Consider the following 13,989-nt stretch of genomic DNA (forward strand, 5'->3'; position numbering starts at 1 on the left):
AGTACCTTAATATTTTAAAGTCAATTTTGAAAAATCACATGTTTTGAAGATTTTAAGGAATTTGATCAGGGAGATGATTTGATCTTATTTATTGTCTTAATTTCAAAGAATAAAATTGAAAAGATAAAAACAAAATATGCAAAAAAATAATTTTTGAAAAAATAAATTCAAACTTAATGATAATTTGAGTGATAAAATAAATAAATAAAATATTACGTACAAAAATGCATTTTTTTTCGAAGAAAATAAGAATTTCAAACAATAAGTTTTCAAAAATGAAAATATAAAAAGCAAAGGTTTTTATCAAACGATCCATTTTGTTACTGCATTTGAAAAATTAAAAATAACTGCACCATACCATTTTTGTCATTTTTGTCATTTTTGTCATTTTTGTCATTTTTGTCATTTTTGTCAATTTTTGTCATTTTTGTCATTTTTGTCATTTTTGTCATTTTTGTCATTTTTGTCATTTTTGTCATTTCTGTAATTTTTGTCATTTTTGTCATTTTTGTCAATTTTGTCATTTTTGTCATTTTTGCCATTTTTGTCAGTTTGTCATTTTTGTCATTTTTGTCATTTTGTCATTTTGTCATTTTTGTCATTTTCGTCATCTTCGTCATTTTTGTCATTTTTGTCATTTTTGTCATTTTTGTCATTTTTGTCATTTTTGTCATTTTTGTCATTTTTGTCATTTTTGTCATTTTTGTCATTTTTGTCATTTTTGTCATTTTTGTCATTTTTGTCATTTTTGTCATTTTTGTCATTTTTGTCATTTTTGTCATTTTTGTCATTTTTGTCATTTTTGTCATTTTTGTCATTTTTGTCATTTTTGTCATTTTTGTCATTTTTGTCATTTTTGTCATTTTTGTCATTTTTGTCATTTTTGTCATTTTTGTCATTTTTGTCATTTTTGTCATTTTTGTCATTTTTTGTCATTTTTATCATTTTTGTCATTTTTGTCATTTTTGTCATTTTTGTCATTTTTGTCATTTTTGTCATTTTTGTCATTTTTGTCATTTTTGTCATTTTTGTCATTTTTGTCATTTTTGTCATTTTTGTCATTTTTGTCATTTTTGTCATTTTTGTCATTTTTGTCATTTTTGTCATTTTTGTCATTTTTGTCATTTTTGTCATTTTTGTCATTTTTGTCATTTTTGTCATTTTTGTCATTTTTGTCATTTTTGTCATTTTTGTCATTTTTGTCATTTTTGTCATTTTTGTCATTTTTGTCATTTTTGTCATTTTTGTCATTTTTGTCATTTTTGTCATTTTTGTCATTTTTGTTATTTTTGTCATTTTTGTCATTTTTGTCATTTTTGTCATTTTTGTCATTTTTGTCATTTTTGTCATTTTTGTCATTTTTGTCATTTTTGTCATTTTTGTCATTTTTGTCATTTTTGTCATTTTTGTCATTTTTGTTATTTTTGACATTTTTGTCATTTTTGTCATTTTTGTCATTTTTGTCATTTTTGTCATTTTTGTCATTTTTGTCATTTTTGTCATTTTTGTCATTTTTGTCATTTTTGTCATTTTTGTCATTTTTGTCATTTTTGTCATTTTTGTCATTTTTGTCATTTTTGTCATTTTTGTCATTTTTGTCATTTTTTGTCATTTTTGTCATTTTTGTCATTTTTGTCATTTTTGTCATTTTTGTCATTTTTGTCATTTTTGTCATTTTTGTCATTTTTGTCATTTTTGTCATTTTTGTCATTTTTGTCATTTTTGTCATTTTTGTCATTTTTGTCATTTTTGTCATTTTTGTCATTTTTGTCATTTTTGTCATTTTTGTCATTTTTGTCATTTTTGTCATTTTTGTCATTTTTGTCATTTTTGTCATTTTTGTCATTTTTGTCATTTTTGTCATTTTTGTCATTTTTGTCATTTTTGTCATTTTTGTCATTTTTGTCATTTTTGTCATTTTTGTCATTTTTGTCATTTTTGTCATTTTTGTCATTTTTGTCATTTTTGTCATTTTTGTCATTTTTGTCATTTTTGTTAATTTTGTAATTTTTGTTATTTTTGTCAATTTAATTTATTTTTTGTTATTAATGTAATTTTTTTTATTTATGTTATTTATGTTATTTTTGTCATTTTTTTAATTTTTGTTATTTTGTCATTATTGTCATTTTTGTCATTTTTGTCATTTTTGTCATTTTTGTCATTTTTGTCATTTTTGTCATTTTTGTCATTTTTGTCATTTTTGTCATTTTTGTCATTTTTGTCATTTTTGTCATTTTTGTCATTTTTGTCATTTTTGTCATTTTTGTCATTTTTGTCATTTTTGTCATTTTTGTCATTTTTGTCATTTTTGTCATTTTTGTCATTTTTGTCATTTTTGTCATTTTTGTCATTTTTGTCATTTTTGTCATTTTTGTCATTTTTGTCATTTTTGTCATTTTTGTCATTTTTGTCATTTTTGTCATTTTTGTCATTTTTGTCATTTTTGTCATTTTTGTCATTTTTGTCATTTTTGTCATTTTTGTCATTTTTGTCATTTTTGTCATTTTTGTCATTTTTGTCATTTTTGTCATTTTTGTCATTTTTGTCATTTTGTCATTTTTGTCATTTTTGTCATTTTTGTCATTTTTGTCATTTTTGTCATTTTTGTCATTTTTGTCATTTTTGTCATTTTTGTCATTTTTGTCATTTTTGTCATTTTTGTCATTTTTGTCATTTTTGTCATTTTTGTCATTTTTGTCATTTTTGTCATTTTTGTCATTTTTGTCATTTTTGTCATTTTTGTCATTTTTGTCATTTTTGTCATTTTTGTCATTTTTGTCATTTTTGTCATTTTTGTCATTTTTGTCATTTTTGTCATTTTTGTCATTTTTGTCATTTTTGTCATTTTTGTCATTTTTGTCATTTTTGTCATTTTTGTCATTTTGTCATTTTTGTCATTTTTGTCATTTTTGTCATTTTTGTCATTTTTGTCATTTTTGTTAATTTTGTAATTTTTGTTATTTTTGTCAATTTAATTTATTTTTTGTTATTAATGTAATTTTTTTTATTTATGTTATTTATGTTATTTTTGTCATTTTTTTAATTTTTGTTATTTTGTCATTATTGTCATTTTTGTCATTTTTGTCATTTTTGTCATTTTTGTCATTTTTGTCATTTTTGTCATTTTTGTCATTTTTGTCATTTTTGTCATTTTTGTCATTTTTGTCATTTTTGTCATTTTTGTCATTTTTGTCATTTTTGTCATTTTTGTCATTTTTGTCATTTTTGTCATTTTTTGTCATTTTTGTCATTTTTGTCATTTTTGTCATTTTTGTCATTTTTGTCATTTTTGTCATTTTTGTCATTTTTGTCATTTTTGTCATTTTTGTCATTTTTGTCATTTTTGTCATTTTTGTCATTTTTGTCATTTTTGTCATTTTTGTCATTTTTGTCATTTTTGTCATTTTTGTCATTTTTGTCATTTTTGTCATTTTTGTCATTTTTGTCATTTTTGTCATTTTTGTCATTTTTGTCATTTTTGTCATTTTTGTCATTTTTGTCATTTTTGTCATTTTTGTCATTTTTTAATTTTTGTTTTTTTTTTTGTAATTTTTGTATTTTTTTAAATTTTTGTAATTTTTGTCAGTTTTGTCATTTTTGTCATGTTTGTCAATTTTTTTTTTCTTAAGGCTGAAGTGATTTTCAATTTTTGAAATGTTTACTATATCGGCAGTGTTTCACGATTTCTGAACTTCCATTTATTTCACATTTCAATTGATACAATATTTCACTTAAAATGATTTTCCCGCTCAAAATGCCTCTCCTAAACTATGGCAAAGATATTAATCAAATTTATGACCAGATTGCCATCAGCCGAGCCAAGCAAAGCCATACTATTGCATACTATTGTGGGGAGAACCTCGATAGCTTCAGTGCTCCAGGTCAGCAAATTTTATCGCCCGGAAGCCTGGAATCCCTGAATGAAACCCCTTACTTCCTCCCTCAAAACTAGCTAAGAACTCACATTTATCTCTGACCCAGGTTCGAACGTAGAAGAGTTAGAGCTAAGCAACAGCAACGCTCTCCCATCAAAGCCCATAAATTTTAAGTGTTTTTCAATTTTCACCAACTTCAATTAAAAGGTTGCCTTTTCTCTTTTCGCTTCCAGGTTGGTACCTTCCCCAGAAACCCAGGAATTCGGTGAACGCATCTCGGAGGTTTGATGAACGACCCCGTCCATTGCCGGAAACTTACTTCATTTCAGTTTTGACCGAGAGAGACCAAAAAAGTAAACAAAAAGCCACAGAGGACCATTTGGAGGGTTCTACAGTTGCACCTGTCGGTGTTTGTCTGTCTGTCTGTCTGACCGGAAATCTCCAACGATTTGGAAAGCGGGGGTGTTGGAAAACAGTCAAATTCCCCTAACAGATAGGCAAAAGGCTCACACCAGGGTAGCAGTATCGGAAAAGTGATGTTGATCCTAGAGATTGTGGGCCGATCTCAGTGAAAGTGAGGCTGCAAATGCTGTGCGTGGGTGGATGCGGTGTGAAAAAGTGTCATGTGGGAAAACCAAACCGATAGAACGAAATTTGAGTTTGTTCCGGCCAGGAAGGGGAAAATGGTGAAAAACCAGTTAAATAATCCGATTACATTCCCACAACTGTTGGGTATCTGTTGAAGTGCAATGGAGCCCGTTTTTGCAGGCAGCAAGGACTCTCGAGGGAAAAATGATTGCCGTATAAAATATTGACTGACTGTGCTGCATGGTGTAGTGATTTGCAAAGAAAATTGAAATTTGTTGCAGCTTAGGATTGCATCCAGGAACCCATCAGATTGAACAAGTTTTGAAAAACGGGGCTCTTCTTTTTTGAACTTATTAAAAGAATTCATAATCTCCACCATTATCTAGAAAACATTTGTGAACGATTAAAACAAAAAAAATTCTTTCACTGTCATCGCTCGTTGCTTAATTTTTTCTCTTCATTTCCACTTTAAATTATTTTTGTTTTAATGACTGAAACAGATTTTTTTTTAATTTTCTTATCGAGTACAGTGGTCTAAAAATTAAAGAAAAACTGGGTTGAAATTTATGAGTAACTTAAAAATAAAAAAAAATTAACTTGGAAAGTTACACATTACTTTCCCATTGCTTGATTTAAGCATCGACTTAAAAGTTTATCACCTATCATATTCCACAACAACCGGTGTGGGTGGCTAAACGACAAAGACACGACAAAGCACGACATTTTTACGACTCCAAACTAATCTCCAATCATCATCAACAGTTGGAAATTTCCCTCTTCCCCGCCTTAAACCGTCACAAGGCAACATGCAAAAAGTGAAATAAAATGAGAAGCAAAAAAAAGGATAATCATCAACTTCATCATCACTAGTGGTGTGATTTTTCCTAGGGTGAAAAAGTTTTATTTGTTCCATCCATGTTCCCTCGCAGGGCATCATGATCCCTACACTGTCTCCCTGATTGTGTATGATGGAAAACCTGGGAAGTTTCAAGGTGAGGAAGAAGGGAAAACACCTTTTTTGCTGGTCCAGGAAAACCACTTTTCCAGAAACAAGTGTCATAAATCTCCTGGGTCCCCCCGATCTTCCGGGGTGCCCTTTCGACTTTTCCTCCCATAAACATCCCATCTTCCAGGAGAACCTTTGGGTTTTTAATGACCCCCCGAAATGAATCTGGAAGGGAGAGGTTCCTTCGAGATGTGTCGGTGACAGTTCGCCTCAAAACTGGGCTGAACTGAACTTGCGTTAGAGAAATGGGATACTTATTGAGTTAATTAACTAACATTATCCAGGGCAACTTCGGAGCAGCAATGATTTATGACAGCATTTTGTTTCCACTCATTTCATTCTAGAATTTCGAGTGGAGGATGCAATTAAATTCAGATATAATTTTCCTTCGTTTTCTAAACAATTGAATACACTTTTAAATTTTCACCAGATGTGAGAAGAAACAATTCAAATCGAAATTCATGTAAATTAAGATAAAGAAAACCAATTCTCTTGACAATTTGACTCACTGAAGCTAAAAAAAAACCAAACTTTTTTATTCCTTTTATCAGGAAATCACGCTCACAGAAAGCGAGCAGAAGAGGAGTTTCAGCGTTTTCTTTTCTTGTCACCATCGAAAATCGTTTAAACTTGACTTGCTTCACTCGTGTTCGTGTGTTGTTACATCAATGGTCTGTAGGGATGCAGGATGTGTGCCCGTACTAAGGTTGAAATTTTTGAATGAAAACCAGGAAAACACCACGTTGGGATGGACCGAGTTCTGAGGGAACCTTGAAAGAAACTTTCTAGAGCGCTATCTTCCTGGGTTGCCATCCGGGAGAGAATTTTTATAGCTCTTTAAACTTTTTTATTTTCAATTTAACTCCCATTCGACGATGAAATGTTTTCACATTGCCAACGTTTGGTTGGAAGGTGTAAAACATATAAACGATTAATCCAGTGGAAAAATTCATTGGTTCAAATGAAAAATAGAAACCAAAATTTTCAAAGAATGAATTGAACAAGGCTAAAAAAACGAAAATGAAGATGAACATGATAAAGCACAGATAAAAATGACAAAAATGAAAAAAATGAAAAAATAAAAAACAAATGATCAAAATTACAAAAACGACAAGAATGAAAAAAATGACAAAAAATACAAAAAATTACTGAAATGACAAAAATTAAAACAAAAAATTTAAAAAAAAAAATAAAAATAATAAAAAATTCAAAAATTACAAAAGATACAAAAAATACAAAATCTACAAAAATAACCAGAATAACAAAAATAACAAAAATGACAAAAATGACAAAAATGACAAAAATGACAAAAATGACAAAAATGACAAAAATGACAAAAATGACAAAAATGACAAAAATGACAAAAATGACAAAAATGACAAAAATGACAAAAATGACAAAAATGACAAAAATGACAAAAATGACAAAAATGACAAAAATGACAAAAATGACAAAAATGACAAAAATGACAAAAATGACAAAAATGACAAAAATGACAAAAATGACAAAAATGACAAAAATGACAAAAATGACAAAAATGACAAAAATGACAAAAATGACAAAAATGACAAAAATGACAAAAATGACAAAAATGACAAAAATGACAAAAATGACAAAAATGACAAAAATGACAAAAATGACAAAAATGACAAAAATGACAAAAATGACAAAAATGACAAAAATGACAAAAATGACAAAAATGACAAAAATGACAAAAATGACAAAAATGACAAAAATGACAAAAATGACAAAAATGACAAAAATGACAAAAATGACAAAATGACAAAAATGACAAAAATGACAAAAATGACAAAAATGACAAAAATGACAAAAATGACAAAAATGACAAAAATGACAAAAATGACAAAAATGACAAAAATGACAAAAAATGACAAAAATGACAAAAATGACAAAAATGACAAAAATGACAAAAATGACAAAAATGACAAAAATGACAAAAATGACAAAAATGACAAAAATGACAAAAATGACAAAAATGACAAAAATGACAAAAATGACAAAAATGACAAAAATGACAAAAATGACAAAAATGACAAAAATGACAAAAATGACAAAAATGACAAAAATGACAAAAATGACAAAAATGACAAAAATGACAAAAATGACAAAAATGACAAAAATGACAAAAATGACAAAAATGACAAAAATGACAAAAATGACAAAAATGACAAAAATGACAAAAATGACAAAAATGACAAAAATGACAAAAATGACAAAAATGACAAAAATGACAAAAATGACAAAAATGACAAAAATGACAAAAATGACAAAAGTGACAAAAATGACAAAAATGACAAAAATGACAAAAATGACAAAAATGACAAAAATGACAAAAATGACAAAAATGACAAAAATGACAAAAATGACAAAAATGACAAAAATGACAAAAATGACAAAAATGACAAAAATGACAAAAATGACAAAAATGACAAAAATGACAAAAATGACAAAAATGACAAAAATGACAAAAATGACAAAAATGACAAAAATGACAAAAATGACAAAAATGACAAAAATGACAAAAATGACAAAAATGACAAAAATGACAAAAATGACAAAAATGACAAAAATGACAAAAATGACAAAAATGACAAAAATGACAAAAATGACAAAATTGACAAAATTGACAAAAATTACAAAAATGACAAAAATGACAAAAATGACAAAAATGACAAAAATGACAAAAATGACAAAAATGACAAAAATGACAAAAATGACAAAAATGACAAAAATGACAAAAATGACAAAAATGACAAAAATGACAAAAATGACAAAAATGACAAAAATGACAAAAATGACAAAAATGACAAAAATGACAAAAATGACAAAAATGACAAAAATGACAAAAATGACAAAAATGACAAAAATGACAAAAATGACAAAAATGACAAAAATGACAAAAATGACAAAAATGACAAAAATGACAAAAATGACAAAAATGACAAAAATGACAAAAATGACAAAAATGACAAAAATGACAAAAATGACAAAAATGACAAAAATGACAAAAATGACAAAAATGACAAAAATGACAAAAATGACAAAAATGACAAAACTGACAAAAATGACAAAAATGACAAAAATGACAAAAATGACAAAAATGACAAAAATGACAAAAATGACAAAAATGACAAAAATGACAAAAACTACAAAAATGACAAAAATGACAAAAATGACAAAAATGACAAAAATGACAAAAATGACAAAAATGACAAAAATGACAAAAATGACAAAAATGACAAAAATGACAAAAATGACAAAAATGACAAAAATGACAAAAATGACAAAAATGACAAAAATGACAAAAATGACAAAAATGACAAAAATGACAAAAATGACAAAAATGACAAAAATGACAAAAATGACAAAAATGACAAAAATGACAAAAATGACAAAAATGACAAAAATGACAAAAATGACAAAAATGACAAAAATGACAAAAATGACAAAAATGACAAAAATGACAAAAATGACAAAAATGACAAAAATGACAAAAATGACAAAAATGACAAAAATGACAAAAATGACAAAAATGACAAAAATGACAAAAATGACAAAAATGACAAAAATGACAAAAATGACAAAAATGACAAAAATGACAAAAATGACAAAAATGACAAAAATGACAAAAATGACAAAAATGACAAAAATGACAAAAATGACAAAAATGACAAAAATGACAAAAATGACAAAAATGACAAAAATGACAAAAATGACAAAAATGACAAAAATGACAAAAATGACAAAAATGACAAAAATGACAAAAATGACAAAAATGACAAAAATGACAAAAATGACAAAAATGACAAAAATGACAAAAATGACAAAAATGACAAAAATGACAAAAATGACAAAAATGACAAAAATGACAAAAATGACAAAAATGACAAAAATGACAAAAATGACAAAAATGACAAAAATGACAAAAATGACAAAAATGACAAAAATGACAAAAATGACAAAAATGACAAAAATGACAAAAATGACAAAAATGACAAAAATGACAAAAATGACAAAAATGACAAAAATGACAAAAATGACAAAAATGACAAAAATGACAAAAATGACAAAAATGACAAAAATGACAAAAATGACAAAAATGACAAAAATGACAAAAATGACAAAAATGACAAAAATGACAAAAATGACAAAAATGACAAAAATGACAAAAATGACAAGAATGACAAAAATGACAAAAATGACAAAAATGACAAAAATGACAAAAATGACAAAAATGACAAAAATGACAAAAATGACAAAAATGACAAAAATGACACAAATGACAAAAATTACAAAAATTACAAAAATTACAAAAATGACAAAAATGACAAAAATGACAAAATTGACAAAAATGACACAAATGACAAAAATAACAAAAATTACAAAAATTACAAAACTTACAAAAATTAAAAAAATTTCAAAAATTACAAAAATGACAAAAATTACAAAAATTACAAAAATTACAAAAATTACAAAAATTACAAAAATTACAAAAATTACAAAAATTAAAAAATTTTAAAAATTACAAAAATTACAAAAATTACAAAAATTACAAAAATTACAAAAATTACAAAAATTACAAAATTACAAAAATTACAAAAATTACAAAAATTACAAAAATTACAAAAATTACAAAAATTACAAAAATTACAAAAATTACAAAAATTACAAAAATTACAAAAATTACAAAAATTACAAAAATAACAAAAATAACAAAAATTACAAAAATTACTAAAATTACAAAAATAACAAAAATTACAAAAATTAAAAAAATAACAAAAATTACAAAAATTACAAAAATTACAAAAATTACAAAAATTACAAAAATTACAAAAGTTACAAAATTTACTTATGTCATTGTTGTAAATTTTGTATTTTTTGTCTGTTTTTTCAATATCATCAATTTTATTATTTTTTGGTTTTGTCAATTTAGCTTATTTCAATCAAAGTGGTCAAATAGGTCAATTTAGTCAAGCTTTTTAAAAATTTTATAATTCTGGAAGTTTTCTTTCAATGTTATGCCTTCTGTCATTTTTAGCTCTTTTTTCATGCTTTTCAATTTTGTCAAATTTATCAATTTGCAATCTTTGGTCATTTCTGTAAATGTCGTTATTTTTGTGAATTTTGTCAGTTTTGCCATTGATATTTAGTTTGCCAATTTCACTTATTTTGTGATTTTTAATGTTAATTTTTCAATTTTTATTATTCTTGTCAATGATATAAATTTTTCGATTTTTTGTTATTTTTGCAAATTTGGTCAATTTATAACGTTTTGTTCCGTTTTAAATTTTGTTTTTTCAATGATAACTAAATTAGTTTAAATTACAAAAGCTTAAACTTATCTCAATTGACAAAATGCCAAAACGACGAAACTTTAATCATTGACTAAATTTTCAATTTGTCATTCTTTTCTAAAATTTTAAATTTTTTTTTGTTAAATCGACCAATTATTGACCTTCCGTTACCAAATCGTTTTTTACTCCGGCGATTGTAATTTTACCCAATTATGTTTTCATTATACTCGATTTCTTCACAGGGCTGAGTATCTTTTTGTAAATTTTATTCCCAATTTTTTTTTCAGTTTCCATATGCTGTTACTTCAAAAAGAGTTCATTGAGATTATACTTGTTTTAAAAAGTTTCGTAGAATCTGGAACATACAGGATATTCCAGCATCAAGTAATTTAAATCACCAATAAGTTTCGAATAATGTTATTGATTATTTAAAAAAAAAACTATTATTTTCTATACAATTTTGAAATTTTATATTTCCAAATTATTTTGAACTAACTATTTAAGAAATTCTTTAGTTATAAAAATGAAAAATTTGATGATTCAGAATCAAGAAAGCTTTCTATTGTTTATTATTTGAATCCACATATAATTAACATACTATAAGAAAGGCTAAAATCCACTATAAAGTGTATTAAATCGGATTATTGTTTTATCAAAAATCCTCTACCTATAAAAGAAATTATTTACACAAAATTTATGATATATTGCATTCTTGTTTAGAAATTTGAAGTATTTTTTTAAATTTTGGATAGAATCCTTGATCTTAAAATAAAATCTGAATTCTTTTTTTGAATTTAACCCGGTTTTGGGTCTGATTTCCCGGTTTTTCATTTATTCCTGGTTTTGTGGCTTACTCACTTTACTCTCTTAAATAAATATTAAAATTCCTTCAAGTTTTGATATAAAAATGCCTGTAAGCAAAAACAATCTAAACATTTAAAATATAAGAAAAATTTTCGTCAATGAGGAATTCCAAATTAAATCATATATTTAGCCCTGGACAGTTACTATATTTTTCTACAGCTTCTTCATCCAATTTACACCACAATACAAAAAAAAACTCACTAAATGCAACAGTTGAAACAACCAAAAACTACGCTTTACCATGATTTACTTCCTTTGATTTAACTGTTACAAAGCAACAGTAGAAAAAAAAGTCCCTCCCTGTCAATTTGGCTTCCTCAAAAACCGCCCAAAGGGAAGTGCGAACTCCAAGAACAAGTAGTAGGGTAGCTCTGAAGTCGATGGAAAATTTATATGCTAATTTTTGCTAATATTGAAATGTATTATTATGGATGCTGGCTGAGCGTCTCGTGGGGCTGCTGGCTGCCGATTCCTCCGAACGAGGGGCTGTGTCATTTTTTTTTCCAGGGGTTCGCTCCTTCTTTCCTGCCTCTGTATGTGTGAACATCCGTGTGTATGTGTGTGCGGTTTTGATGGCGCGCATCCGGAAAGCTGTTGCGCGCCTTCCGACTTGTGATGTTTCGACCCCTTGAAAATCCTCAAGCTTACTTGCTGTGCCAAGCGGGATCGAATTCCAAGAAGCTAAAACCACAAGCAGTAGGGGGGGATGAATCGTCGGACTTGTAGAGTACATCCACACACATCCTGAATTGGGGCAAAATGGGAAACGAGTGTGTGTATATGGTTTGGGTTTTTTTTTCTCGTTTTCTTCAATGTTCGCTAAACAAGCTCGTCTGAAGTGCTTCACATTCTGGTGTGGAGAACGTGTGGAGTAGATTTACATACAAATATACGGATGGGGGGGATTTGAATGAAGCAAAACTCGACGAATAGACTTGTGAAGCAACGATGAAAGAAAACCGGCGAAGAAATACACACATATCTGCCAAATAACAACAACGGTGCAAAACACATTCGGCTGTCGTCAGTGCTTTGTGCTTGTTGCAAAAATTTGTACTAAACTCGGCGGGGAAACTTCCTCCATTTTCCCTACTTACTTACTTACTTACTGTATGCTACACATGTTGAAGTGATGACCTGGTGGGATGATTTTTTCCCTAACATTTTCCGTTTTTCTTCCTCTATTACTCCGGTGTTGGCAAATTGTACTGGAATGGGAGATGCCAAGTGTTGTAATCATGCTAGAGAGCATGGGCTTTCAACAGCTTTCCATTTGGCTTGAAATAAGTAAAATATGTATGAAGGCGCTCGCTCGCTGTGTTGTTTGGAGATGCTTACTATTTTATGAAAGGAAGCTGCCAGGCCGCCAGGAAGGAAAGCTACAATAGTGGCTGAGGCAAATTGTCGACAGAAATGAGGTATCTGAAGAATTATATGCTGTAGGTTTTCAATTTCAAACTTTGGTTGGGTAGAAGCAGAAGTAGAGAGTAAGTTTACTCTTGAAGAATGCTAAATCTTGTAGAAGCTGAAATTTAAAGTGCTCCTCTATAATAACTAGAGTTTATTCAAATCGAGATAGAATTTTCTGTAATAAATTTTAAGGTGGCTTGTAAACCTGATATAGTAAATTCATTTTATTTAAATTGAAACTTTTTTATAAATCAGTTAAAGACGTAAAGCACGAATACATGTTTTGAACTAATCTTTATGAAAAAAAATTTCTCTTCTTTGTTCCTCAGTGAGCAATTGCCAATAAAAGTCCTCGTAAAATACTGTATAAGATTATCAGGTCCCATAAAAGCAACACTTTGCTTCTTCATGTTCGAACAAAAGTCTTAAGTCCTCTTCAATCTGAAACCGATCATTTCAATATCCGATCCTCCTAACGCAGCCGAGATTGCCAATCAAATTGAATTTTATATGGCACAGAATGGCGAGCAACGGATAATCATAACGAGCATTCTCTCCTCAATTTTGTCGCTATCAACACCAGAAAGTATCAGGAATAGGTATCACCATCAGCATCATTCAGTCTTTGTGATCACCGGCGTCATGGCTTGCCGTCGATTTTGTCACCGACGACGACGAGTCAGCAGAAATCTTCCCTGCTAACTTGGTGCATTAGATGAAGGATGCTTCTTCGGAGGAGGAAGTGCCCTCTTGGAAGTAAACCAAAGACAGGAGCAGCAGAAAAAAACCTTTCACGAATCGCTTTTCCGACAACCGAGATCTGCCAGCTGATAACATTCAACTTCTTCACAGTTGTTTTCCCGTTTTTTCCCCGCTTTTGAGGACACGCGTGCATACATATATGTAGCAGAAACGTATACGTGCTGTGAAA

At 28.0% G+C, this 13,989-nt stretch overlaps 1 protein-coding gene across 3 annotated transcripts in view; it reads right to left on the bottom strand.

Annotated features, from left to right (window-relative positions):
• Positions 1–13,989, bottom strand: part of LOC129750611 (RNA-binding protein Musashi homolog Rbp6-like) — a 1,283,036-nt gene that overhangs the window by 881,340 nt on the left and 387,707 nt on the right. The window lies entirely within an intron of this gene.

The sequence above is a fragment of the Uranotaenia lowii genome, chromosome 3 (assembly GCF_029784155.1).
Source record: "Uranotaenia lowii strain MFRU-FL chromosome 3, ASM2978415v1, whole genome shotgun sequence".
Lineage (NCBI taxonomy): Eukaryota > Metazoa > Arthropoda > Insecta > Diptera > Culicidae > Uranotaenia > Uranotaenia lowii.